Here is a 13,170-nt window from a genome sequence, read left to right on the forward strand (position 1 = left end):
ACTGCTCTCGAACCGCCACGCAACTGCCGTCTTTGGATCTGTTGTGGTTGGCTCAGCCCAAACCCGCATTTCCAATTTTCACACTATCTGTAAACGTTGGATTCTCAAGGCTTTCCTATTTAATATCAAACAAGTGAGAAAAAAAACCTCATCAGCTCATCAGCGCTGTGCCAGACTCGCGCTGGGATATGGCGGCGACTGGAACTCAGCTGCGCCGAGACCTCAGTAGGATTTCTCAAATGGCTGAACGGAGAGCAATACATCAACCTACCGAAATCTCCCGTGCCATTTGGTTTAAATATTAAAGTTCCTTTGAGGTTAAGTATTAGAACCAGAAGGAAGGCAGTTTACAGTCTGTGAGCCTGGGCTCCACATGCTGCAACTGTCACAAATGTACCTCCTTTCGGCAAGAGGGGTCACTGCCAGCCCCAAATCTCCCCAGCTCCGTCTACTGCTGGGAACTGGACTTCCGCCTTCCCATCAACCTTTGCCCAAGGCTGCTGAACCCTCAGTCTAGACTGACAGATTGACAGAAATAAAATGCAAGCCCCAAATGCGAAGCGCATGTGTCATTTTAAATTTTCTAGTAGCCATGCTAAAAAATAAAATAAAAAATCAACATAAACCGGTGAGATGAATTTTAATAATATATTTTGTCTAACCCGAGATATCCAAAATACTATCATCTCAACATGTAATCACTACAAAGGTTGTTAAGGAGATCCTTGACATTTTTTCCAGTACCAAGTCTTTGAAATCTGGTGTGTAATTTATACTTACCACACACCTCAATCTGGACCGGTCACCTTTCAAGGGCTAAATTGTTTCAGCATTGGACAGCACAGGTCTAGACTAATTCCACACACTGCACTATATCCTAAAGCGGCAGGCTGGTGGTGAAAACACCCAGCAGAGTCTGAGGAAGGTTCTCGGGAGACTACGAATTGGGAGGACCCCGTGAAACAGAATCTGTCACCACAGATCCTTTTGAAGTGCATTTGTTTGCAATAACTTCTATAAACATCACCGGTTCCCTGTTCTTTGTTTCACAGTTTGGGGACCCAATTTATCTCCAATGGAGGAGAGTATTATTTTCTCAGCTGCAAATCATGTTAATTGGGCAGCAAATAGATAGGAATGTGGAGTAAACACCCCTAATACCTTTAATGCTTTGATGACTTTTCCAGCCCCATACTGTAGGTACTGTATTGAAGGGGGGGTAGCAGCCCGTGTTCCTTCTAAGGACAAGCCGCCGCATACTGCAGGGAAGGGGGCTCCTGGACACATTTGAAAGGGGATGCATTTCAAAGTTCTGGTCTCTGGTTGTTTGCTTTTGTTTGACACTCGAACAACTCGCATCATTTGACCGGAGTAAGTGCAAAAGGCAAGTCATCAGGGGTCTTCTGACAAGTTTGGGAAGATGCTGCGGTGCCTAGTGGCATTTGGTTAAAGCACTGATTTCTTTCCTGTGGGCGGGGGGGGGGGGGTGGTCAATGTGCCAGATGCTTTTCCTTCTCTAACACTGCCCCTCTCTAAGCTCGTGGGTCGGAGGATGCCCAACCAACTCTACTGGACCATGAGTGGTCTGCCTTCCTATCCTAAAATGGGAGGAGCAGTTGTGGAATAAAGAGAAACTTGGAGCAGCAGAATGCTGACCTAATCTTGGGCAGACCAGTTGTAGCGATGAATATATATGTCAGCTGAAGATCTAGAAATTGGTTTCCGTAAAACCATCCAACTTTGTACCCATGGGAACATCCTGCAGTTTGATACCTGCTGACTTGGAGCACACCAAAACCTCAGGCAAGTCTTCAAACGCTTTCCTCCAGAGTCCTCAGTATGATCCTGTTCCTCTTTCTCAGATCCAGATATTCGTTCTGCTTCCCATGGGCCCCTTTATATCTCAACAGGGATGACACAGCCACTTGGCATTCAGAACCCCAACACCCCAGAGGACCTAAAAGCTCACATTTCTTTGCCTAACCACAACTTCAGGAAGAACACGGCTGATATAGGTTAAGTTTAACAGCTCCTGGAAAAACAAACTTCCTTATTCCTAATTCACCATCATTGCTCACCCTCTTCTGCCCTCTTCTGCCCGCAAACACTTCGAGGCAGATGGTTAGAATCACCTGGGGAGCCTATTAAAATACAGACTCCTGGGCCTCCCACTTACAGATACTCTGATTCAGTAGCTCTAGGAGCAAGGCCTGGGAATCTACATTCACAGCTGTACTCTGGGTTACTTTTATGCCAGTCATCCACAGACCATGCCCTCGGGAGCCCTATCGGATATCTGTTGGAGTAATGTTTTCAATGTCAAGAATTCATGTCAATATCAGTGTATAATTTTTTCCTGTGCATTCAAAAGATAGGATGATGATTTCAGCGTTGTGTTCTCCCAAAGGAAATGGACTTATGCATCTTTCCAATCCCTACTGGACAACCAAATCATCAAAAAGACCTATTTTTTTTTCCCCCAAAAGTTTCAGAGAACACCTTAGAGGGCAGCCAGACATTGTTCCCCAGGGGCAACACAAGGTGCCTACTCATTACATTGCCCCAACCTGGGATGCATTAAAGGGATTGCCATACCCCATGGCCTCCTACTGGGAGTTTCTTATGCTTTTTACCATATGACCCTGTTATCCTGGCTATAGGTAATGAGACTAAGGATGGGGGCCCTATTTGGAGTCAGCCATCCATATTATGGCAGTGACTTATGAGTGACGGCCTCCCGGGAGTGCCCCCACACTAGAGGGGGACAGGCATAGCTCCCCGAAGGAGCTTGCATGTGCCCCTGAGAGAGGGAGTCAGGTAAGTGCAGGTGGGTGGAGTAAAGCACACACAGCAATGCTTTGGTAGCATCACCACGCGGTGGGACACCAGCGCAAGTGATTGCAGTAACTAACCATTTACCCTGTAAGAACTAACAGTTACACTGACTGTAAGAGCTAACATCTATGAAGCATGTGCTCTGTGGCAGGCAAGGTACTAAGCTTTTTATTTGTAGTATTTCATTTAATCCTTATAAATACTTTACGGTTAAATGATATGAACTGTTAATATCCCAATTTTACAGATGAGTAAACTGAACTTTGGAAAGGACGACTTGCCCAAGGTCAACAAGTGCCAATGCTGGAATTCAAACACAGTTAATTTGTTTCACAGCCCATATGTGTCTTGTGGGTAGGGCTAGCTCTGTAATTTGAGGGCCCAGTGCAAGACAAAAATATGAGGCCCCTTGTCCACAAAAGAGAAAAAAAAATGCCATTAATATAAAGCTTTTTCCTTTATTGCAAGGTTTTGTTGTTAACTGGTCATGGTGATTTGGATTTGTTTTTTAATGACATTTTAAGTCAAGAAAAATTAAAAATTAAAATTATAATATCGCCATTCATCTTTGTATTGTGCAATGCAGTTTTACCTCATATGCAGAATCACTGAAATTATACAATTCATATTTCGTACTTCGTACAAAGACACACAAAATGAACTCATCTTTTTATTTCACTTCTTGATACGTACACATTCACCAACTCACTACTTTGTCTACTGATGTGTAAGGATGGACAGAAAAGAACTGAACTATGGGTTACTCTATCTTCCCCCTCTTTTGAGGTCCTTATTTTAGGTGTAGGCTAATACAGGGAAGGAACACATGTAAGAAAGAATATGATAGAGTTCCTTGCTTGTTGGTGTTTCTTAGAATACCATTTGCATTTGATGCAAATTCAGGTTTGGATGCAACGCATGGCCTCAGGCAGATGCCAGGGTTCCTTCTTACCCAGTCATCGACCAAACATGATTACCTTCTGGTTGGTTTGAGACCACACGCACCGTGGGTCCACAGGGAATGTGTGCTGATGGGGCATGTGAAAGGCTACATATGAACAGGCGGGCAAGGACACGCATACTGCAGGATCTCCTCTATTCCCATGCAGACTCCATCATCCCATCGGACTTCACTTACAAAACACAAGTGAAAGGATAAAATTATTAAGAATTTCAAGATGGCGCCAGCAGAGCATTAAATCAAACACAGGGCCCTTTTGAGAATGGGGCCTGCTATGTGAATGCACTGGTCGCCCCTCTGTGAAGGTAGGCCTGAACGGGGGGATGATTCCTGGTTTTTGTCATTTAGCCATTGTTGGATGATGTAAAGTACTACTGTATCTTGAAAAACGTTCCAGTTACCCACCCCGCAGCTCAGCCATGCAGCCTCAGAAGTGGATTCCTGCCTCCCTTATTTGTCAGTGAGGTTATTTGTTAAACTACTTGAGTGTGTTCAACAAAGCCCTTTCTGGGTGGCCTGTGGGGCTTCTTGGACCTGTGGGATTCTTCCATGGGCAGCAGGTGGGGAGAGGAGCAGACCCTACCGAACCTCCACTCACCCACCTGGCTCATGGGAATTCACTAAGTCCATCTTTGGAGGCAGTCCAATCCTGTCTTCATTGGTCTGGACAATGGGGCTCTGGAGTGCCAAGCAGGTAATAAAGGTAAGGGGGCTGGTTTCGACCTTCTCATTACCTCAGCCCCTCAGTTGGTCTTAATTGCTTAATTGCTGTTTCCACTAAAATGTTTTCCTGCTAAGTCACCACATTTATTCTCCTTTGTTACCTCCAACCACCTTAGAGCTCCCCTCTTCCAACCCATCCCCCTCCCAGGTTCCTTGTCCTACAACTGTTTTGATTATACTACTTAAAAATATTCATTGGCTCCCCATTGACCACTGTATTTCATCCAAGTTCTTTGTCTTGGCATTCAAGGCCCTCCCCAATCTGACCTCAGCTTACCTTTCCATTTGTGTTTTCATTCTTTCCTTCTGGACAAGAGAGGAGGAGCACATATGATCCTTGCCTCCTTTGTGCCTCAACTAGGTCTTTCTTACTTCCCCTCCTTTCACACTTACCATCTACACAATGGACTCATCACAAGTGCGTGGTGTTTATTTACAAATCTTTCCTCCCCACAGAAACATATACGGCTGACCCTTGAACGACATGGGTTTGAACTGTGAGGGTCCACTTATACATGGATTTTTTTTTTTTTAAATACAGTACCGTAAACATATTGTCTTTTCTTTATGATTTTTATAATATTCTCTAGCTTGTTTTATTATAAGGATATAGTTTACAATACATATAACATACAAAATGTAATACATACAACATATAAAAGCTTATGCTATGGGTAAGGTTTCCAGCCATCATGAGGTTATTAGTAGTTAAGTTTCGGGGAGCAAAACCTGGGGAATCATGAATTTTTGACTATGAAGGGGTTGGTGCCACTAACCTCTGCATTGTTCAAGGGTCAACTGTGTAATATATATTGTGCATCTACGCTGTGGTCAACACCTTGTAAGAAGCAAATGCGAAGTGTTTGAGTTACGCAATTTAGTACATAGAATTAAATATGGTCACTTCTTCCACTTCTGCAGATGATTGACCGAAGCTGTTCTCTTTATTTTTTTTAAAGATATTATTTATTTGTCAGAGAAGGAGAAAGAGAGAGAGAGAGGGAAAGCAAGAGAGAGAGAAAGCACAGAGTGGGGGGAAGGGCAGAGGGAGAAACAGGCTCCATACTGAGCAAGGAACCTGATGCAAGACTCGATCCCAGGACGCTGGGATCATGACCTGAGCTGAAGGCCGACATTAACCGACTGAGTCACCCAGACATCCCTGTTCTCCTTTTTTAAAGTCTAGCTATAATGCAAGTTATCACACAAGCAAATCGAAACAAGATTTCATCTTCTAACTATTAAATCAGGATAGATTAAAATCATTCAACAGCCTGGATTCACGAGGTAGTGGGCAAATAGGAACTGGTCTCTAGTCACCGGTGGGAGCTGTGAATTGGTACAGCTTGGGAGGGCAAGTGGAGAATATGTTTTAAAAACCTTGAAAGTGTTTATGCCTTTTGACCCTGTAATTCCACTTCGAACCCTGTAATTCTATGTTAGTATTTATTCTATGGAAATCATCAAGAAATGTGCACAAATATTCTTCTACAAAGACATTTAAAACAGAAATCCAAATAAACAACAGGGGACGAGTTAGATCAGCCCTGGGCAGCCATTAAAAATCATGTTTTAGGAAGAAATCCAACAACATAGAAAAATGCTAATATATTAGTAATAATAAAATCATGTTCTAAAAAATAGTATGCATGGGGCACCTGGATGTCTCAGTCGGTTAAGCATCTGCCTTCGGCTCAGGTCATGATCTCGGGGTCCTGGGATCGAACACCGTGTGTGGAATCCCTGCTCAGCGGAGAGCCTGCTTCTCCCTTTCCCTCTGTTCCTTCCCCTGCTTGTGCTCTCTCTCTCTCTCTCAAATAAATAAATAAAATCTTAAAAAAAAAAAAACCCAACAGTGTGCATAGCATGATCCCAGTGTTGTAAAATCACATATGAAAAAAGATTAAAAGGACAGACATCACAGTTAACATGATTCTTTTTTAGGATACAGTTATTTCCTATTTTCTCCTTTATATAATCTTTGCATTTTCCACAATGAACATGAATCACTTTTATAATCCTTGGTGACAAAACTCATCTTTATGCACTCCCAGCCCTATGAAAAAGATGTTGTTAGGCTTGAAACCCATGTCTCCAACCTGAAATTGTTAGCTAGTCAGCAATATTCATGAAATATCTTGTATTAAGTGCTATAAAGATTTAAAAAGGCAACAGAAGTCATCAGCACTGCCTTTCTGCGATTTATAAGCTGATGATGACATGGAAAGTACTAGAAAGAATGAGTGACTTCTTTAGAAACAAACAAAATTATTTAAATAGCAAATATTTAGTCTTGAGCACTTTATCAGGTTATATATATATATTTTAAGATTTTATTTATTTATTTGACAGAGGGAGACACAGAGAGAGAGAGGGGACACAAGCAGGGGGAGTGGGAGAGGAAGAAGCAGGCTTCCCGCGGAGCAGGGAGCCCGATGTGGGGCTCGATCCCAGGACCCTGGGATCATGACTTGAGCGGGAGGCAGATGCTTAATGACTGAGCCACCCAGGTGCCCTATCAGGTTATATTTGTAATTGGCTTTTCACTTTCTCTGATATATATAGCCCAATGCCTTGCACGTAATATATATTCAATGTTTGTTGAATGAATACATAAATGGATGCGTGGTTGAAATGACAAGAGACGGACACTATGGAGGTCACAGGAGCTGTGTTATCAGGTCTAGAAAGGTTCCATGACTGGGTGAGGACAGGCTTCCCAGACTGATGTTGTCCTAGTCATTATGTAACTTCATTGGTCATAAAACCTCATCATTTGTGCCTTTCGACCTGCCTCAGCTCTGGCAGAGCTTTCTACCTAAGAAATGCAAAAGGAGAGTTGCTTCGAACATTACTGGAATCATTGCTGTCCCCTTTAATTGCATGTTTCCCGTGTCCTGAGTGTGGGAAGCAGTTTACACCCATGATTTTTTTCAAACCCTCTTGGTAACCCTTTGAAGTAGGTGTATTGTCTCCACTGTGGACGAGAATCTAAAACACAATTAAATGATTTGTCCAATGTCACGTGACTAGCAAAGAGTGGAGTCAAACTCTAAACCAGTTCTGGTGGCCTCCTAAACTATGGGATCAGTCATCGTGCGACACACTTCCTCCTTGGAATTAGGACACAAATTTTCAGAGGTGATGAATATGCCAGACTGATACTTCTTTTCTCTTATTTCTTCTTGGTATTGTCTTTAATTTTAGCTCTTCTGGTGAGTGTGTAGTGCTATCTCATGGTAGCTCCTCATTAGTTATGTGCACCATTAATAAAGTTACTGGCCACTTGGATATGATCTTCCTTGGTGCAGTGCCTGTTCAAGGCTCTTGCTAATTTTTCCATTCAGTTGATTGCTTTTCTCTTTTTACCAACTTGAGCAGCTCTGAATTTATGCTGGCAACAGACTTGGTTTTGTCTTGCAGATTATCTCCTATTCTGTGGCTTTTTTTTTTCCCCCTCTTCACTTTTTCTTTTCCTTAATTCTCTCGTTCAAAACCTTTTTCTTGGGGAAATGTCAGTTATACAAACAGAGGCAGACCACAAGTTATTGTGAACCTCCATGTCACCATCATTGGCCTTGACAGTTGTCACGGGTGGCCAATCTTATTTCATCTACATCCCCAAGTACTTCTGTTCCTTTCTCCACCTAATAAAATTATTTTGAACTAAATCTCAAGCATAATATTTCATCCATAAATACCCCTGTGTCACCAACACATACGGGCTCCTTTAAAAAAAATACACAACCACAACTCCATGATCACAGTTAGGATGAAGTAGCCTGGCAATCAATGACTACTTAATTCATAAAATGTTCAGTAAGTGCTTAGATTTCTCCAGTTCTCTCAAATTTTATTCTTTTCTTTGGTAGTTTGAATCAGAATCCAAATAAGGTCCACACTCTGCAGTTACTTGTAGACCTTTTAAGACTTTTTTTTAAAGTAGGCTCTATGCCCATCGTGGGGCCTGTACTCACAACCCTGAGATCAAGAGTCGAATGCTCCACCGACTGAGCCAGCTGGGAGCTCTGTAGAGCTCTTAAGACTTTTAATCTATAGGGCTTCCTCACTCTATTTTTCTTTCCTTCCTGCCATTTAAGAAACCAGCTCTGGGGCTCCTGGGTGGCGCAGTCAGTTAAGTGTCTGAATCTTGGTTTTGGCTCAGGTGATGATCTCAGGGTTGTGAGATCAAGCCCCACATGGGGCTCTGCGTTCAGTGTGGAGTCTGCTTGAGATTCTCCCTCCCTTTCCCTCTGTCCCTCCTGCTCGTGCTCTAAAATAAATAAAGCTTAAAAAAAAAAAAAAACCAACTCATTTGTCCAGTCGAGTTTCCAATAATCTGGATTTTAATAACTGCATCACCACATGTCATTTATATACACGTCTATTCCTGTATTTTCTGTAAATCAGTACTTAGATCTAGAGGCTTCATAAGACTCAGGTTCAATTTTTTTTTGGCAAGGACGCTTCATAGGTGGTATTGTACACTTTTGTTAGGAAGCATATAATGCCTGGTTGTTTCTCTCTTTGTGAGGTTAGTAGATGCTGCTGATCATTGCTTGGATCCATTATTTTATTAGGGGCAGAACTTCAAAGTATAAACCACAGAACTAATCTCTGGTATCATGTGACTTTTCATTGGATCCTGCTATTTTAACCTAAAAATTCGGGATGACTTGAAGTTAACAAACTGAGTGGAAGTAGTGAGGTTTGTTTCAGTTTATTTTGTGATCCTACTGGAGCCCAGGCCGGTAAACCATAGAGGGCTGTGCTGTGGTTCTCTCAGAGGCACATCTATGGTGGGACTTGGGGCTGGTGAGGAGGGAAGAGTACAGACTTGAGGTGTTCAGGAAATGAGAATGGTGTTGGTGTGAATTTTGCAGAAGTGCTCTAAAACTTAAATGCATTAACTTCTGCTAAAAGAACAACTATGCCCAAGTACCCTCCTGGAATAGATAATGGGCTTAAGGGGGTCTCTCCAACTTTCCAACCTTCAGTGAGGGGAAAATAAAGCAGCCTCCTGAAACCCAGCTGAAACTCACAGCTCCAACTAGGTAAAAAAAAAAAATCCAGGGGGTTATATAGCTTACAGGTTACTGCCTCTGTCTGGGCATGTGAATTGTGGCATGCCTTTTTACACAGCAGCCTTCACTGTTTGGTGGAATAAATCACAAGAGACAGCCACGGAATTAGAATGTTGCTCTTAGAGATTCAAAATTCAACATTTCAGATATAGATCATTTGTCGGATCCACAGACAGAAAGAAGAGACCAAGCTACTTCCAGAGAAGGAGGTAAAGCCCTTTGAATACAGAGAAGATGAAAAGAACAGGAGGTGATTGACAGAGTTTGGTTTTGCACTTTGGAAGCACTTTTGTGTGGTAGACCCATACTTCGTTGTTGCCGCAGTAAAAAACAAAACAAAAACAAAAAATCCCCCCCAAAACCAAAAACACAAAAACAGGACAGAATAAAAGGTGCTAGCTCTAGACAGTTCTATTTAGAAAGATGCTAAAAAGAGGCATAAGCCTTTTCTGTTGTGTTTGTTTAGATTTCTAGTTTATTATTAATGGTCTCAAAAGAAACTAAATTGCATTCAAAGACAATTTTAAATCAGGAGGGCTGAAAACCAAGAATTAGGACCAAGAAAAAATATTTTAAAATCTAGAGATTCACATTGGAATTTTAACATAACCAAATCCCGCCCCCCCCCATGCCCCAATACAAAAATTCTCTAGGGTCGTAGAAATAATCCACTGTAATCAATGTTCCAGGAATTAAAGTCCTACAGACTCAGCAGGGGCCGAGTCTGTCCTATTTATTGCTGTGTCCCAAGCATCTAACACAATTTACTGCTGTGTCCCAAGCATCTAACACAATGCCTGGTACAGAGGAGGTGTTCCACAAAAACATGCCAAATTAATGAATAGATGAAACCCCTTAAAATTACCGAAACCGAAAGTTTCAAATGCGACATAAAACCTGCAAAAAGGACAATGGTAAGTTGACTCTTGACAAGCTGTCATCTGAAAATCCTGTCAAAGCCGCTTAATAAAAGCACTGGGTTCATACACCCCATGTCTAGAAAGTTGTAAAACAACTGGAGAAGGTCCAGAGCTGAGCCTGACTTGCTCCAGATTATAGAGAATGACAGCCAGACTTACTGTTTGCATTCCTGTCTCTGCCTTTTGCTGAGCAGTTTCCGTTCCAACCAAATCTTCTCATTTTTAATTTACTCTGATATTTATATGTCTACTGATTTAACATCACATCGTATCAGTCTGGGCTTCAGGGTGCCCTTGACATGCATTTTTCTAACTGATCTTTACATGTATTATGTGCAGACCAGCCAGAAATCCTTCTTCTCTACGTGAGCCCCTCAGGTGAGAATCGTGGTTTCACTTGTCTCCAGAAACAGCTTTCTTCACAGACTCCATTTAGAAACGGCTCCCCTGCCCCCTCCCCACCACCTATGTCTTCTGTAAGCTTGTCCAGACATGGAGTACATCATCAGGCCAGGCCTTCCAGTCATTCCATTGCTTGCAAAGCAATCATTTATAGGCATTTGGTGTTTTGTCTGACATCTGTTTGATGCTGGAGCTCCAGCCTTTGCCTCAATGAATCACTTGTCAGAGAAGGTTGTGGCATTTTAGGCTGAGTTTCACACCTGCAAGAAAGGGTTGCCCGGGATGTAAGTGATCTGAGGCTTTTTTGAGACGACCATCTTGCCCACCTCCCATGAGGAAATAGGGACATAAGGGAGCTGGGGAGCGTGATGCTTATTAAAGGCTTATTTTCATTGTCACTGTGTGCCCTGTCCCCATGCGCTTGAGCCAGGCTTTCCTCTCTGCGGACAACCCTGCCCAACTGACCTCCATGGTTGGAATGTCGCTACTAGAAAGAACTGGGCTGAAATATCTGGGTAGAATATTTTGAGAGCATCAGAATCAGAGGGAGAGACTTGAACAAGAAAGGGGAAAAGAGGAATTAATCATTCTTTGTTGTTTGCAGAAGATCCTCTATGTGCGATGTGATGGCTGTTCTCATGTTGGTCCACGGATGTGGAAATGTCTGCCTCGGCAGTGGGGTGTCAGGGGTCACACTGGGTCCTAGCCAGGCTGAACCTAGCAAGGCACAAAATCGAGGAGTCCCTTTCCTTATTCTCCAAACAGGGTACCAGTGACCACATAACACTATACAGGGTAAACAAGGTTGCTTTAAACCACCAAGCCTGAACTATTTCCTTGTAACAAGCAGTTATTCATATAGAGTATCCCATGGCAACTCCCATTTGATCAGACGACCAGAGGGGAACGTGCAAGGGTGGGGGCAAGCTAAGCCTAAGAACACCGTAGGTGGCCTTTCTAAACCAGCATCCAGTGACTAGAGCATGTGGATAGAGCAGAGATGGATGAAGATGGGAATATAGAGAAAATCCGATCGAAAAATCATGCACTTTTTATTCCACTTCGTTCTGTAAGGAAAGAAGGATGCGAGACAAGGCCTATGTTGGAGGGATTCTTCTTGGTGCCTTTTAAATTCTTTGGTTTCACAGAAAATCACTTCATGAAGAGTTTGTCACAGATGAACCCCCAGGATGAGAGGTCAGAATTTCCAGCTTCGACGAAACAGTAGGTGGAAGGCCAGTTTCTCGTTTAGGTTTTAATTTAAAGAGAATGGGGAAGGGGAGGAGAAACGGATACCCCATCTGAGGCTTCTGGGTCTTACACGGGATCCTTTTCATGTTCCTAAATCGGTGCGAGGGGGGTGGGGTAGGGTGCCAAAACGCAGGCTCATCAGTCACTTCATGCATCTGAGTTGGGAAACATTTAACTCTGAGATGCAAATCATTTAATCATGCTGAGTCAGTGGTGACCAAAAGTTGTGAACCCTTGGGAGCCAGGAATTCCCAACATGATGTGATAATGCATTTCACAGCATGGACTTCAGATCTCCAGAACCCAGGCTAGTGGAAAAGCAAGGCAGGGAATCTATAGTCTCCTAAAGTTTCTGCATAACAAAGACAGATCCTCCCTCCCACATTCAATGAAAATGAGGGCTCCCAAAGGGCAACTCCCACTTCCCCCGTCCCCCTCCACATACTTTTGCCTTTCTGTTTGCACCATTAGGTCAGAAGGTTAATGAAAATGCACTCTAAAATTATAAAGAAGATGAAGCCAGGCATGAATATGAGGTTTCCACTGGAGTCTGAATATCCCATCTGGACGTTAGGCAAACCCATTTGCTTCAAAATCGTACAGTTCTGTCCACATTTGCCTGGATAGGTCTGAGATGTTGAGGAACTTGGTAACTACTAATTGCCTACCTTGGAAATAAAGCTAGGAATGCAGGTTGGACCCCAGCTTAAGAGTGAAGTGTTGGGAGCTTTCTGCGTAGTCAAATGATGTGTCGGGATAATGCTGCATTTGGGACCAAACAAGAGCTGGGGTTTGAATTTTTCATCTTCTATCATGTACTTTTTTTCCATTTCTTTCTCTTCTTCCATCCATCTATCTCTTTAGTTTTCTTTCTCACTCTCTTTCTCTTTTACAGAATCCTCTCCTTCTTAAGGATGGACCTGTAAATACACAGCATTTCCTCGAGTCACTTAAAAATCTTTATTTCCTTAGGGCATCGATCACCACTGAAGGG

The sequence above is a fragment of the Leptonychotes weddellii genome, chromosome 7 (genome assembly GCF_054177405.1).
Source record: "Leptonychotes weddellii isolate Sample4059 chromosome 7, ASM5417740v2, whole genome shotgun sequence".
Lineage (NCBI taxonomy): Eukaryota > Metazoa > Chordata > Mammalia > Carnivora > Phocidae > Leptonychotes > Leptonychotes weddellii.